Below are 13,515 nucleotides of genomic sequence, written 5' to 3'. Positions count from 1 at the left end.
CCAAATCCAGTGTTGTGAAGTTTTTACCCTATATTTTCTCCTAAGAGTTTTACAGTTTCAGGTCTTACATTTAAGTCTTTCCTCCATTTTTCAAAAGGATTTATCTATTTATCTGAGAGAGAGAGTGCAAGACGTGGGAGGGGCAGAGTGAGAGGGAGAGATAGAATCCCAGGCAGACTCCATGCTGAGTGCAGAGCCTGGATCTCTCAATCCTGAGATCATAACCTGAGCTGAAACCAGGAGTCAGACATTTAAAAGACCGACCCACCCAGATACCTCTGTCTTTCCTCCATTTTGACTTAATTTTTGTATATGATGTTAGGTAAGAGCCCCCTTTCATTCTTTTGCGTATGCATATCCAGTATTCTCAGCACCACTTTTGAAAAGACCATTCTTCCACCATTGAACAGTCTTGGCACCCTTGTCAAAAATCATTTGCCCATATGTACTAGGGCTTATTTCTTGACTCTCTATTCTATTCCATTAGTCTAGATGTCATTTTTATACCATCACCACACTGTTTTGATTACTGTAGCTTTGTAGTAAGTTTTTTTTAAAAAAGATTTTATTTATTTATTTGACACAGAGAGAGAGATCACAAGTAGGCAGAGCAGCAGGCAGAGAGAGAGGGAGAAGCAGGCTTCCCCCTGAGCAGAGAGCCCGACATGGGGCTCAATCCCAGGACCCTGAGATCATGACCTGAGCTGAAGACAGAGGCTTAACCCACTGAGCCCCCCAGGTGCCCCTGTAGTAAGTTTTGAAACTAGGAAGTGTAAGTCATCCAGCATTATTCTTTTTCAGGATTGCTTCTGCTATTTAGAATCCATTGAGATTCCATATGGATTTAAGATAGGTTTTTCTATTTCCTTTTTTTCTTAACTTTTTTTTTTTTTTTTTAATATTTAAGAGAGAGAGAATGAATAGGGGAGGGACAGAGGGAGATGGAGAAGCAGAGTCCTTGCTCAATGGAGAGCTCTACAGGGGGCTGGATCCCAGGACCCCAGGATCATGACCTGAGCTGAAGTCACCCGCTTAACTGACTGAGTCACTCAGGTGCCCCAAGTTTTTCTAATTCTACAAAAAAAAAAAAATGTTATTGAAATTTTGGTAGGGATTGCACTAAATCTGTAAATCACTTTGGGTAGTATTGATGACTTAACAATATTAAGTCTTCCAATCCATCAACACAGGTATCTTTGGCTTATTTATGTTTTCTTAAAATTCTTTCAGCAATGATTTGCAATTTTCATTATACAAATCTTTCACCTCCTTGGTTAAGTGAATTCCTAAGTATTTTTTATGTCATTGTAGATGGAATTGCTTTCTTAATCTCCATTTCAGATTGTTGTTACCATATAGAAATGCAACAGATTTTTATGTGTTGACTCTGTATCCTGCTACTTTGCTGAATTTGTTTATTATTTCTCATAGTTTTTTGGGGGGAATCTTTAGGGGTTTTCCACATATAAAATCATATCATCTTTATACAGAGATAAATTTATTTCTTCCCTTTTAATTTGGATGCCTGCTATTTCTTTTTCTTGGATAAAACCTCCAGTACTATTTTGAGTGGAAGTGTTGGATGGGGCATCCTTATCTTGTTCCTAATCTTAGAAGAAAACTTTCAGTCCTTCACTATTGATTATATTTGCTGTGAGTTTTTCATATTTGGCCTTCATTATGTTGAGATAATTTTCTCCTCTGCCTAGTTTTATTGTGAAACAGTGCTGATGGATGTTTTTTCTACATCGGTAGCATATTACATTGATCATTTTTCATTTTTTTGAAGGATCCTTACATTCCGGGAATATATCCCTCTTGATAATGTCATGTACTCCTATTAATATGCTGCTGAATGAGAAGGTACTTAAATTTAAAATTTTTATTTAACAAACACAAGTCATATTTTATGTAATCACTCTTCTAGATATTTTACAAATATTAAGTATTTTAGTCTGCATAACAACAATATTTTACAAATATTAAGTATTTTAATCTGCATAACAAGAAGTAGGTATTATTTTTATCACCATTTTATAAATGAGGAAAGTGAGTCACATGGAAGTCAAGCAAGTTTCAAAAAGTCACTTGGCCAAAAAAGGACAGGCTGAGATTTAGATACAGGTAGGCTTCGTTTCAGAATCCAAGTTCTTTACTATTCCTTTGTGCTGTCTCCTAGCAAGCCTTTCCATCAAATGCTATTTTGACCTAGATTTTCCTCCTGAATCAGAGGTTTTAGGTTTATAATAGTTATTTCCACTTAAGTGTCCATTTGCAGGCTGCCATTCTGTTAAATAATAGATAAACCCATAATCGCTTTCCTACACATCCTGGAGTGAGAGCCAGGCTGTTATTTCTATCATACATGACACATTCCCCCCTTTTTCTCTAGTTGACTACAGATCTTATCCTATTCTGGAGAAAATTTGATCAGATAATTTTCACTTATAAATTCATAAATTACATGTAGTACCAAGACATTTATTATCAGTGTCTGAGTTGTCAGATAGATTCTGAGACCATATGTGTGAAAGCAATTTGTAAGCTGGGAAGTACTATGTGTCAGTTAATAATAAGGTATTATTATATTGCTCCAGCTTTTTCATTAAGTTCAGCTTTCGTTTTAGGATAAAAAATTTCAATTTCCTAATATCTTATAAAAATGAAAACTTTCTCAAGTTTTGAGGAAGCTTATTTTCACATGCCTGGAGATTTAAAGACACCATAGAGATCATCTTATCAAATCTCTCCTTTTGTAATAAGGAAAGTGGGATCTAGGAAAGATAAGTGATTTTCTCTAGGTCTTATTGCTAAATAGGGACAGGTGCAGGATTAGAAAATCCTGCACTCCTTACCCCAAACCTAGGTTTCTTTCCATTTTAGTACCAGCTCAACAAACATAGACTGGGCATTTACTGTATTCCAGACATGTAATGTTTAGCTTATTTTTAATGTAAAAATGTAAAAAAAGTGAAAACATATTTTATTCATAATTTTCACAAAAAATAAACATGCCTCTAATGCATAACTTTGTCATGTCCAATTTGACAGTCTAATACATGAGAAAATGGAAAGGAATCTCATTTGTTCAATAACATAGTAGAATTATAAATTTCTATAATTTTTCTAGGTAACAACTTATTCATTTTAAGTGCAAAATAAGCTTCATATTGCCATTTTAAGTATTATTTAAATTTTTCTCATATATTTCAATAATTATTTTGTTATATTTTCTTTTTTCTCTTTTTTCCATTTTTTAAAAAAATTTGAGTGTAGTTGACATTTAATGTTATATTATTTCCAGCTGTACAGCATAGTGATTCAACAAGTTTATACATTATGATGTTTACCACAAGTGTAGCTACCATCTGTCCTAATATGTCACTATATACTATTAGTATATTCCTTACATTATGATTTTTATTCCTGTGACTTATTCATTCCATAAGGGGAAGCCTATATCGTTCTCTCCCTTTTTCCATTTTCCCTACTTCCTTTTTCTCCCCCACTCTGGGAACCATCAGCTTGTTCTCTGTATTTATAATATCTAGCTATTTCAATAAGTATAGTTGAACTATCTACCATTGAAATGGCATACAGTGTCAATAAATGCCACCTGCATAAACTATGGTTTGTTTTACCCTGCAGAAATCTATTACATAGGTCTATACTGCCTCCAATCTGAAAGTTAAAACCATAGGTATTTATCATTTTTATTAAAACCTTATTAGGAAAAACTCCCCATATACAGAAAAATGAAAACAACAATAACAACAACAATTCAACACCATATACCTTCCATTAACATCTACCTAGAATAGACTTAACATTTGCCAACATTTTGTCATACTTTCTTTGCTTGGGCATAGCTTACTTTTTTCTGAACCATTTAAAATTAGGTTGCAGGGGCACCTGGGTGGCTCAGTGGGTTAAGTGTCTGCCTTTGACTCTGGTCATGATCTCAGGGTCCTGGGATCCATCTCCCAGTCTGTCTCCCTGCTCAGCAGAGAGCCTGCTTCCCCTTCTCCCTCTGCTGTTCCCCCTGCTTATGCCCTCTCTCTCAGTCCATCAAATAAATAAATAAAATCTTTAAAAATGAATAAATAAATGGAAATAGGTTGCAAGAATCATGATACTTTACTCCTAAATTGTTCAGCAAGCATGTTCTAAGAGTAAGGATGTTCTCTTTGTTGTTGTTTAAGTTGATTTGTTTATCTGTTTTTACATAATCTCTACACCCAATATGGGGCTTGAACTCATAACCCCGAGATTAAGAGTCTCATGCTCCAGCAACTGAGCAGGCCAGGTGCCCCTTTGATTGCTTGTCTTACCACACTTCTTTGCAACAAAAATAAGCACGTAAATTTTCATTACCAAAAGCATTTCTTTCCTCTGATTATAAGGCTCTAAATTTTGAAAAAAATTCTTTTGTATTTATTTATCATTCCAGTGATCATAAGTATAAAACTTATGAAGACAATGAAAATATATTGCATATTTTTATAAGTAATTATTAAACATATAAATCCAATTTTATTGGAAATGCATTTCTTACTAAGTTGAATGGGTCATTTTAATTTTTTATATGGATGAATATAACATTACTATAATGAGAGAGGATTTGGCATCAGTTTTTTTGTTTATTTGTTTGTTTAAGATTTTTATTTTACTTACTTATTTGAGAGAGAGAGCACAAGTAGTGGGAGCAGCAGGCAGAGGGAGAAGGAGAAGCAGCCTCCCCCCTGAGCAGAGAGCCCAATGTGGGACTCCATCCCAGGACCCTGGGGTCATGACCTGAGCCAAAGACAGATGCTTAACTGAGTGAGCCATGTAGGAGCCCCTCAGCACCAGTTTTATTCCTAGTTTTCTGTTTTAATACATGTAAGCACTGAGAAACCAGTTTACATAAATAAGTAGCTGGGAATGGAAGGAGTTTTTTCAGAGTAATGCCACTCAATTCTTTGAACTTGAATTACAGGCAAAAAAAAATCATATAATAATCTATCATCAAAAATAATTTTTAGAGGTGCTTGGGTGGCTTAGTCAGTTAAGATTCCAACTCTTGATTTCACCTCAGGTCATAATCTCAGGGTCATGGAATTGAGCTCTACGTTCATGCCCATGCTGGGCATGGAACCTACATGGGATTCTCTCTCTTTTTTCACTCCTCTCCAGCCCCACCCCCACTAAAAGAAAAAAATATTCTAAAAAAGAGTAAGTTTTACATGGGGTGCCTGGCTGATGCCAGGTTAAGTATCTGAGTTTTGATTTCAGCTCAGATTACAATCTCAGGGTTATGAGATCCAACCCCTGTTCAGCTTCATGCTGGGTGTAGGGTCTTCTTGAGATTCCCTCTCTCCCTCTGCTTCTGCCCCTCATCTCCCCTCACACACACACACACTCTCCCTCAAATAAATAAATAAAATCTTTACTACTACTACTAATTTTTGCTGGCTTTTCCACTGACAACTCAATTAAGTTCTCCTTTAAATTTCTGGAAAGAAAAAAAAAAATTGAAACAACCTGGGGTGCCTGGGTGGCTCAGTGGATTGAAGCCTCTGCCTTTGGCTCAGGTCATGATCCCGGGGTGCTGGGATCAAGCCCTGCGTTGGGCTCTCTGCTCTGCGGGGAGTCTGCTTCCCCTTCTCTCTCTGCCTGTCTCTCTGCCTACTTGTGATCTCTGTCTGTCAAATAAATAAATAAAATCTTTAAAAAAAAATTGAAACAACCTGACTTTTGAAGGATTTGCTTCCCCGTCATTCACTTTCTTCATATCAACAACCATATTCAAGTTTTCACTTTCTATGGCCTGTAAGTTTTTTGTTTGTTTTTAAGATTTATTTATTTATTTATTTATTTATTTTAGAGCGAGAACTTGAAGAGAAAGGACAGAAGGGGAGGGAGAAACAGTCTTAAGCAGACTCTGGGCTGAGCGGGGAGCCTGAAGAAGGGTTTTATCTCACAACCTTGAGATTACAACCCTGAGATCACAACCTGACCTGAAATCAGGAGTCAGACGCTTAACCTACTATGCCACTCAGGCGCCCCTATGGTATGGAAGTTTTTAATACCTTGGGAAGTACATCTAGAAGAATTTGAGATGTGAGGAAGATTTATTGTTATGGAATAAGAAAAAAATTGTAAAAGAAGAATCTACACTTCCATCACAAGCTCATATTCAAGCCAATTTTTTCTTTTATTTTTTCTTAACATATAATGTATTATTAGCCCCAGGGGTACAGGTCTGTGAATCATCAGACTTACACACTTCAAGGCACTCACCATAGCACATTCCTTCCCCAATGTTCATAACCGCCACCACTCTCTCCCTACCCTCTCTTCCCCCAGGAACCCTCAGTTTGTTTCATGAGATTAAGAGTCTCTTACGGTTTGTCTCCCTCCCGATCCCATCTTGTTTCATTTTTTTCCTTGCCTACCCCCAAACCCTCCACCCTGCCTCTCAACTTCTTCATATCAGGGAGATCATATGGTAATTGTCTTTCTCTGATTGGCTTATTTCGCTCAGCATAATACCCTCTAGTTCCATCCACATCATTGCAAATGGCAAGGTTTCATTTCTTTTGATGGCTGCATAGTATTCCATTGTATATATATACCACATCTTCTTTATCCATTCATCTGTTGATGGACATCTAGGTTCTTTCCATAGTTTGGCTTTTGTGGACATTGCTGCTATAAACTTTTGCCTGCACGTGCCCCTTCAGATCACTACATTTGTATCTTTAGGGTAAATGCCCAGTAGCACAATTGCTGGACTGTAGGGTAGCTCTATTTTCAAGTTTTTGAGGAACCTCCATGCTGTCTTCCAGAGTGGCTGCACCAGCTTGCATTCCCACCAACTGTGTAGGCGGGTTCTCCTTTCTCCACATCCTTGCCAGCATCTGTCATTTTCTGACTTGTTAATTTTAGCCATTCTGACTGGTATGAGGTGTTATCTCATTGTGGTTTTGATTTGTATTTCCTTGATCAGGCAGATCAGTCTTTAAAAAGAGTCTGTATATTAGTTGAGGATGTAGAAATTGACTCCTTAAAATTTATCCTCCTGTGAACCTTGGGAAAGTCTTAGGTATCTCGCAGGCTAAGCATCATATCTTTGGGAACACTGAGAGGTAGGCTACATGTCTATTTGAGCAGCTCTGCTCCATCCTGTAACAACAGGTAACATGAGTGATAAATAAATCTTTATAACAGCAAAATCTAGATCACAGATAGAAGCGACAAATCTAAAGTGAGGTGCTATCACAAGAACCTAAAATATTTGAGAGACAGATGACAGGTAGCAAGAAAACAATTTTCAGAGGATGGAAAGATAGCAATCCATGGTATGAGGTGATAAAGCATTTCATAAAACTGTTTCCTACAGTTCATTTGACAGAGCATATAGTAAATTTGTAGCTTAAGGAGCAGATTGGGAAAAAAAGGAATTTTTAAAAAGATTTTATTTATTTATTTGACAGAGAGAGATCACCAGTAGGCAGAAAGGCAGGCAGAGGGGGCAGGGGAAGCAGACTCCTCACTGAGCAGAGAGCCTGATGCAGGGCTCAATTCCAGGACCCTGAGATCATGACCTGAGCCGAAGGCAAAGGCTTAACCCGCTGAACCACCGAGGAACCCCCCCAACAGGAATGTTTTATGTTCATTCTTGTTGGCTTGCATTTGACAAGATATTACAAAAAAGAAATGAGGTGAAAAAAGAATTGACTGGTTTGCAAGCAAGAATGAAGAGAATAAAGAATCACCAATTTGAGGACTCATGGGGTTGAAATAGACAACTACATCTCAACCTCAAATAGTTAAAGATAAAACTGAGTTATGCTTGCAGTGACAAAGAATAACTAGAACTCAGCCTGAAGGCAATGCATCAAATTAAGAGAATGGCTGTTTCATCAACTTCTTAAAACTCTGAATGGTTTACTAGGTCCCAGATCAAAAGCCCAACCAACCAAAGTTATACAGATACAATGGCTCAGAGAAAAGAGGCTAAGGAGGGGAAGTGACTCTCACATCAAGTCTGATAAAGTTATGTAATCACTATGAGAGACAAAGGGAGAGGAATGGAGGGAGGGAGGGAGAGGGAGAAAGAGAGAGAGAGAAAGAGAGAATATGAATATGGATAGGGATTAGAAAAACAAAGAATTTTACCAAATGAGAGTTATACCTTGGAAGAAAGTATGGAGGTGACTATTAACTTGTGAAGCTGATGAAAATGACTAGTTTTGGTTTCTTTCCCTTTTCATTAATTCCAAGAGAGTTGCAGTTTCAAAATAATTACTACACTGGACTAAATAAAAGAGATCATAACCATTCACCCTTAGGACTCCAATATCTCTGGGAAGAAAGGAGGAGGGCATATCCTTCCAACACCCACTCCAGATGTGGCCAAGGATAATGATGGAAAAAGTCATCCACAGAAAGAATCAGGAGCAACAGAGAGCAGTGAACTATGGGGTCACTGCCAGGAGGCAGAGTCAGGGCTTCAAGATGAAATATTCCTCATTCCCCAGAGTGATATAAGATCCTCAAAAGAGCTGCCAAACAGAATTTCAGAACTGACACAGATCGGTGCCTGCCTCAGCTACACGTGTCCTTCTTGAAAGGAATCTTTATAGTGGTTATCTTTTCCATGGGACAGATAACTTGACTTTTCAGGCATAGGTTTTTATGTCAAAAGGAACCACATCTGTACCTATTGTAGAGGGGACTGCACATCACTCAGAGATTCTGGGTTTTGATCTGGATGCCCTGAGTAGATAGAGCTTCAAGGATGTCTGCCTTGGGAAGAGGGGGAGTGTATTTTGCATGCACGAGGGAGTATTAAATGAATATTTGTTGATCACAAGAAAATATTGCTACTCCCCAACATTTCTGATTTTTTTCTTTTAGGCACATGGTAGGACTACACTTCCTTGCCCCTTTGAAGCTACAAGTGGCCACGTGATTTCTTTTGGCCAATAAAACTGAATAGAAGTCAAGAGCATCAGTTCCAAGAGGAAGACTTGAAGAGATGTTACACCATTTGCCCTCCTCCCTCCCCTTGCCATGGTTCCCAGTGATGTTTCAGAGAGTGAAGCCTCTGTGATTTTGCATCTTTTAGTGAGAAAAACATGGAGCAGAGCCCCTGCCAATCTAAGATGACACAGAGCATGAGTAAGAAATATACTCTTGCCATTTTAAGTCGCTGAAATTTTGAGGATGTTACTGAAGCAAAATCTTGCCTAACACAGAAACAAACACAAAAAGATAAACAGAAAACAGCTTGCCTTAACTGGAAAAAAAAAAGAAGGAAAAGCATATTATCTTAAAATAATAAAATCTAAAAATAGTCTTTAAAATAAATTTCTTTTCAAAATTTGGCTGCAAACACCATCAGTGTCTAGCATAAAATAAGGAAACCTTCTGTTCATTTTAGCCCTTAGAATTTGCAATGAATGTTTAAAAGAAACTTCATAATCTTAATACAGCCTGGCTAAAATTGTACTGTACTACAAAACACATTAAAAGTAATTATGATCCGGGGGCACCTGGGTGGCTCAGTTGGTTAAGTGTCTGCCTTTGCCTCAGGTCATGATCCTAGGATCCTGGAATCGAGTCCTGCTTTGGGCTCCTTGTTTAGTGGGGAGGCTGCTTCTCCCTCTCCTTCTGCCACTCCCCCTGCTTGTGCTCTCTCTCTCTCTCAAATACGTAAATAGTCTTTTTAAAAAAAAAACCGGGACGCCTGGGTGGCTCAGTCAGTTAAGTGGCTAACTTTGGCTCAGGTCATGGTCCCAGTGTACTGGGATCCAGTCCCATATTGGGCTCCCTGCATGGCGGGGAGCCTGCTTCTTCCTCTGCCTCTGTCTGCTATTCTGCCGGCCTGTGTGCTCTCTGACAAATAAATAAAAATAAAATCTTAAAAAAAAAATCTGTGATCCCCAGTTTGCAAAGAGCCAAAGTGGAACGGGATTGTTGCCAACAGATGAATGACTCTTTAAAATGGTAGCTGAGGTGATAATAACATTGAGGTTTCCACATCCTCTATGTGTTCACTACAGAATCTAACAGTGCTTGACATGTAAGAGGCACATGGTAAGTATTTGAAGTATTGGCTACAGCTAAACCCAGTTGCTCACTTAAAAATCTAGTCTCAATTGGTTAAATGCCCAACTCTTGATTTTGGATCAGATCATGACCTCTGGATTGTGAGATCGAGCCCCATGTCAGGCTCTATGCTCAGCATGGAGTCTGCTTGAGATTCATTCTCTCCCTCTCCTCCTAACCCTCTCCTGTTCTCTCTCTAAAAAAAATAAATATTTTTAAAGAAAAAATAAATATTTTTTAAAAATAAATATTTTTAAAAATTTAATTGAGAAAAGCAGGGGGCATCTGGGTGGCTCTGTTGGTTAAGTGGCCAACTCTTGAGTTCAGCTCAGGTTAGGATCTTGGGGTTGTGGGGTTGGGCTCTGCATTCAGAGCCCTCTCCTTCTGCCCCTCCCCTTGTTTGCACTCTTTCTCTTTTCTCGCTAAAATAAATAATAAATATTAAAATAGGCACACTTGGTGGCTCCATCAGTTAAGTGTCTGCCTTCAGCTCAGATCATAGTCCCTGGGTCCTGCAGTTGAGTCCCACATCGAGCTCCTTGCTTAACGGAGAGCCTGCTTCTCCCTCTGCCTTCCACTCCCCCTCCTTGCTCTCTCTCTCTCTCTGACAAATAAATAAAACCTTTATAAATACATAAATAAACAAATAAATCTTCAAAAAGAAAGAAAATTTACTCTCCAAAATCAGCCTGTGGAGCTGGGCTGTCCCTGATGAGTGTTGCCAGTGAGGGTAGTGTAGAGGTACTGGGGGAAGTAATTCTGGTATCATGGTAAAAGGCAAGCTAGGTTTTTAATCCCCAGATCTTTGTTCCAAGAATAACAAATAAAAAATCCTGGTCCCCTCTATTCATATTGCTAATGATTCCTCTGCCATTTAGTTTCATGAGTCAATAGATTCTTCTTTTTGTCTAAGGTAGTCATGTCAGAGTTTTGTCACCTACAAAAAAATGCCATCTACTATAATCCCTTCTCAAGGGATTGACATAACAGATATGAACAAATAATTAAAAACAGTACCAAGTGGTATTGTGGAGCATGTAAAAAGTCTAACAAAGTCGTTGGGCATAGTGGGTAGACAGATGTAGGCAAGCAAACTTTGAGGCTCAGTGACTTGTTGACCCAGGGAAGCATGTTAGAATATTCTTTCATCAGATCTATGAACATTAGTGAAAGAAGTCCAGAAGGACAAGAAGAGTCTAAATCCAAGAGTGTCGAGGAAGGCGAGGAGAGCTAAAGGCTTCCGCTTTGGGGCTGGTATTGGGTTTCCTTTTTCGTGTCAGCAAGCAGTTTTGTGTTTGCAGCTGAGAAAACGGAGCGACTCACAGATGCTAGATAACCCAGTTACGGAAGGTGGGGGACTCCTGACACACCAGCCATAGTGAGGCCACAACAGCCCTAGGCGGCTGGACCACCTGTAAAATGTGTTTGGCCTGATTCACTGACTAATTGGTTCAATCCCAAAAGAGCAATTAAAAGGTAGCTCCCAGATCCCAGCCAGCTTGTACTATTGTGGAAACATTTTAGGGGTGCCTGGGTGGCTCAGTTGGTTAAGTGTCTGCCCTTGGGTTGTGATCCCAAGGTCCTGGGATCGATGTGGGCATCGGGCTCCCTGCTCAGAGGGGAGTCTGCTTCTCCCTCTGCCTGCCACTCTCCCTGCTTGTGCTCTCGTTCTCTCGCTCTGGGAAAAAAAGTATTTTTTAGAGCATACCTATGACTAGAAAGAATAGCTTAAGGTAAACAATTTTATTTTATTTTATTTTATTTTTTTTAAAGATTTTATTTATTTATTTGACAGAGAGATATCACAAGTAGATGGAGAGGCAGGCAGAGAGAGAGAGAGAGGGAAGCAGGCTCCCTGCTGAGCAGAGAGCCCGATGCGGGACTCGATCCCAGGACCCTGAGATCATGACCTGAGCCGAAGGCAGTGGCTTAACCCACTGAGCCACCCAGGCGCCCCAAGGTAAACAATTTTAAAACTAAAAACATTATTGGGGCGCCTGGGTGGCTCAGTCAGTTAAGCAGCTGCCTTCAGCTTAGGTCATGATCCTGGAGTCCCAGGACTGAGCCCGGCTTTAGGCTTCCTCCTCAGAGGAGAATCTGCTTCTCCCTCTCCCTCTGCACCCCCCATTCCCTGCTTGTGCTCCCTTTCTCATTCTCAAATAAATAAAATCTTTAAAAACATTATTTTTGACAGATGTTCTCTAAATGAAATGATTTATATCCAGTTCCTGCAGGCAGCCCAATAGACATATTTTCATCACTTAAATGTACATTAAAAATACTTTTATTGCAAAATATTCTCATATACGGTAGAGAGTAGAAAGTAGAGAGGTTAGCATAATTAACTTCCACATACCCATAACTGATTCAATGATCACATTTTGCCATATTTGTTTTATCTCTCTTTTATGTTTTTAAATTAGTTTTATTTTTAAAAGAATCTCTACACCCAGCATGGGGCTCGAACTCACAATCCAGAGATCAAGAGTCACATGCTCCCTGATTGAGCCAGTCAGGTGCTCCTCATCTGTCCCTTTTATTTTCTTCTTATTAAAGTATTTTAAGGGGGCACCTGGGTGGCACAGTCAGGTAAGTATCTGACTTCAGCTCAGGTTATGATCTCTTGGCGTCCTGGCATGGAGTCCCGCTGAGCAAGGAGTAGCCTAGACCCTCTCCTTCTGGCCCTCCCCACTTGTGCACGCTCTCTCAAATAAATAAATGAAATCTTAAAAAAGAAGATTTAAAGTAGTTTAAGGCAAATTCAGACATCACTTCACCCTCACATATTTCAGTACTCATTTTTAATGAAATGGCATGTTTTTACACTACCACCATGCTATTATCACACTGTAGCAAGTGGTGTTGGTGCTTTTTCCCACACCATGTTGGCCCTTACCATTTCAGTGGATGTTCTTGGCTTGCGGGCTTTCTCTGGCCACTGAAGAGTCCACTCTGCCTCGCTCCCAAGGGCGCAGCTGAACCAATGCCTGATGGGAGCTGGTATAAAAGTAACCCGGGTCTCTTGACCTGGGGGTGGGGATTGGCTCCGAGGTAGTCCACACTACTTCCCCAAGTACATCAGTGAGATCAAGTTCCACCTGCCCACAGTGGTTAAGTTGCTTAAGAGTGCAGCTTTTATTGGCTTCTAGTTCTTCCTCATCTCACTTCCTCTTCCTCTTCCCAGTGTTTTCTGGGATCTTTCCTCAAATATACTACTTGTATTTGAATCTTTATCTCTAGGTCTGAGAGAACCCACACTATGAAGCTCACCTAACCAGACTTACAATAATTCTTTAGTATCATCTAATAACCAGATCTTATTTGAGATTTTCCTAATTATATCAAAATTACCTTTTTATAATTGGTTTCTTAAAATCAGATTTTTAAACTAATTGCATTTGGTTGTTTCTTTTTTTT

Source organism: Mustela nivalis (assembly GCF_964662115.1).
Source record: "Mustela nivalis genome assembly, chromosome: 10".
NCBI lineage: Eukaryota > Metazoa > Chordata > Mammalia > Carnivora > Mustelidae > Mustela > Mustela nivalis.
Note: the sequence above shows the minus strand (reverse complement) of the source record.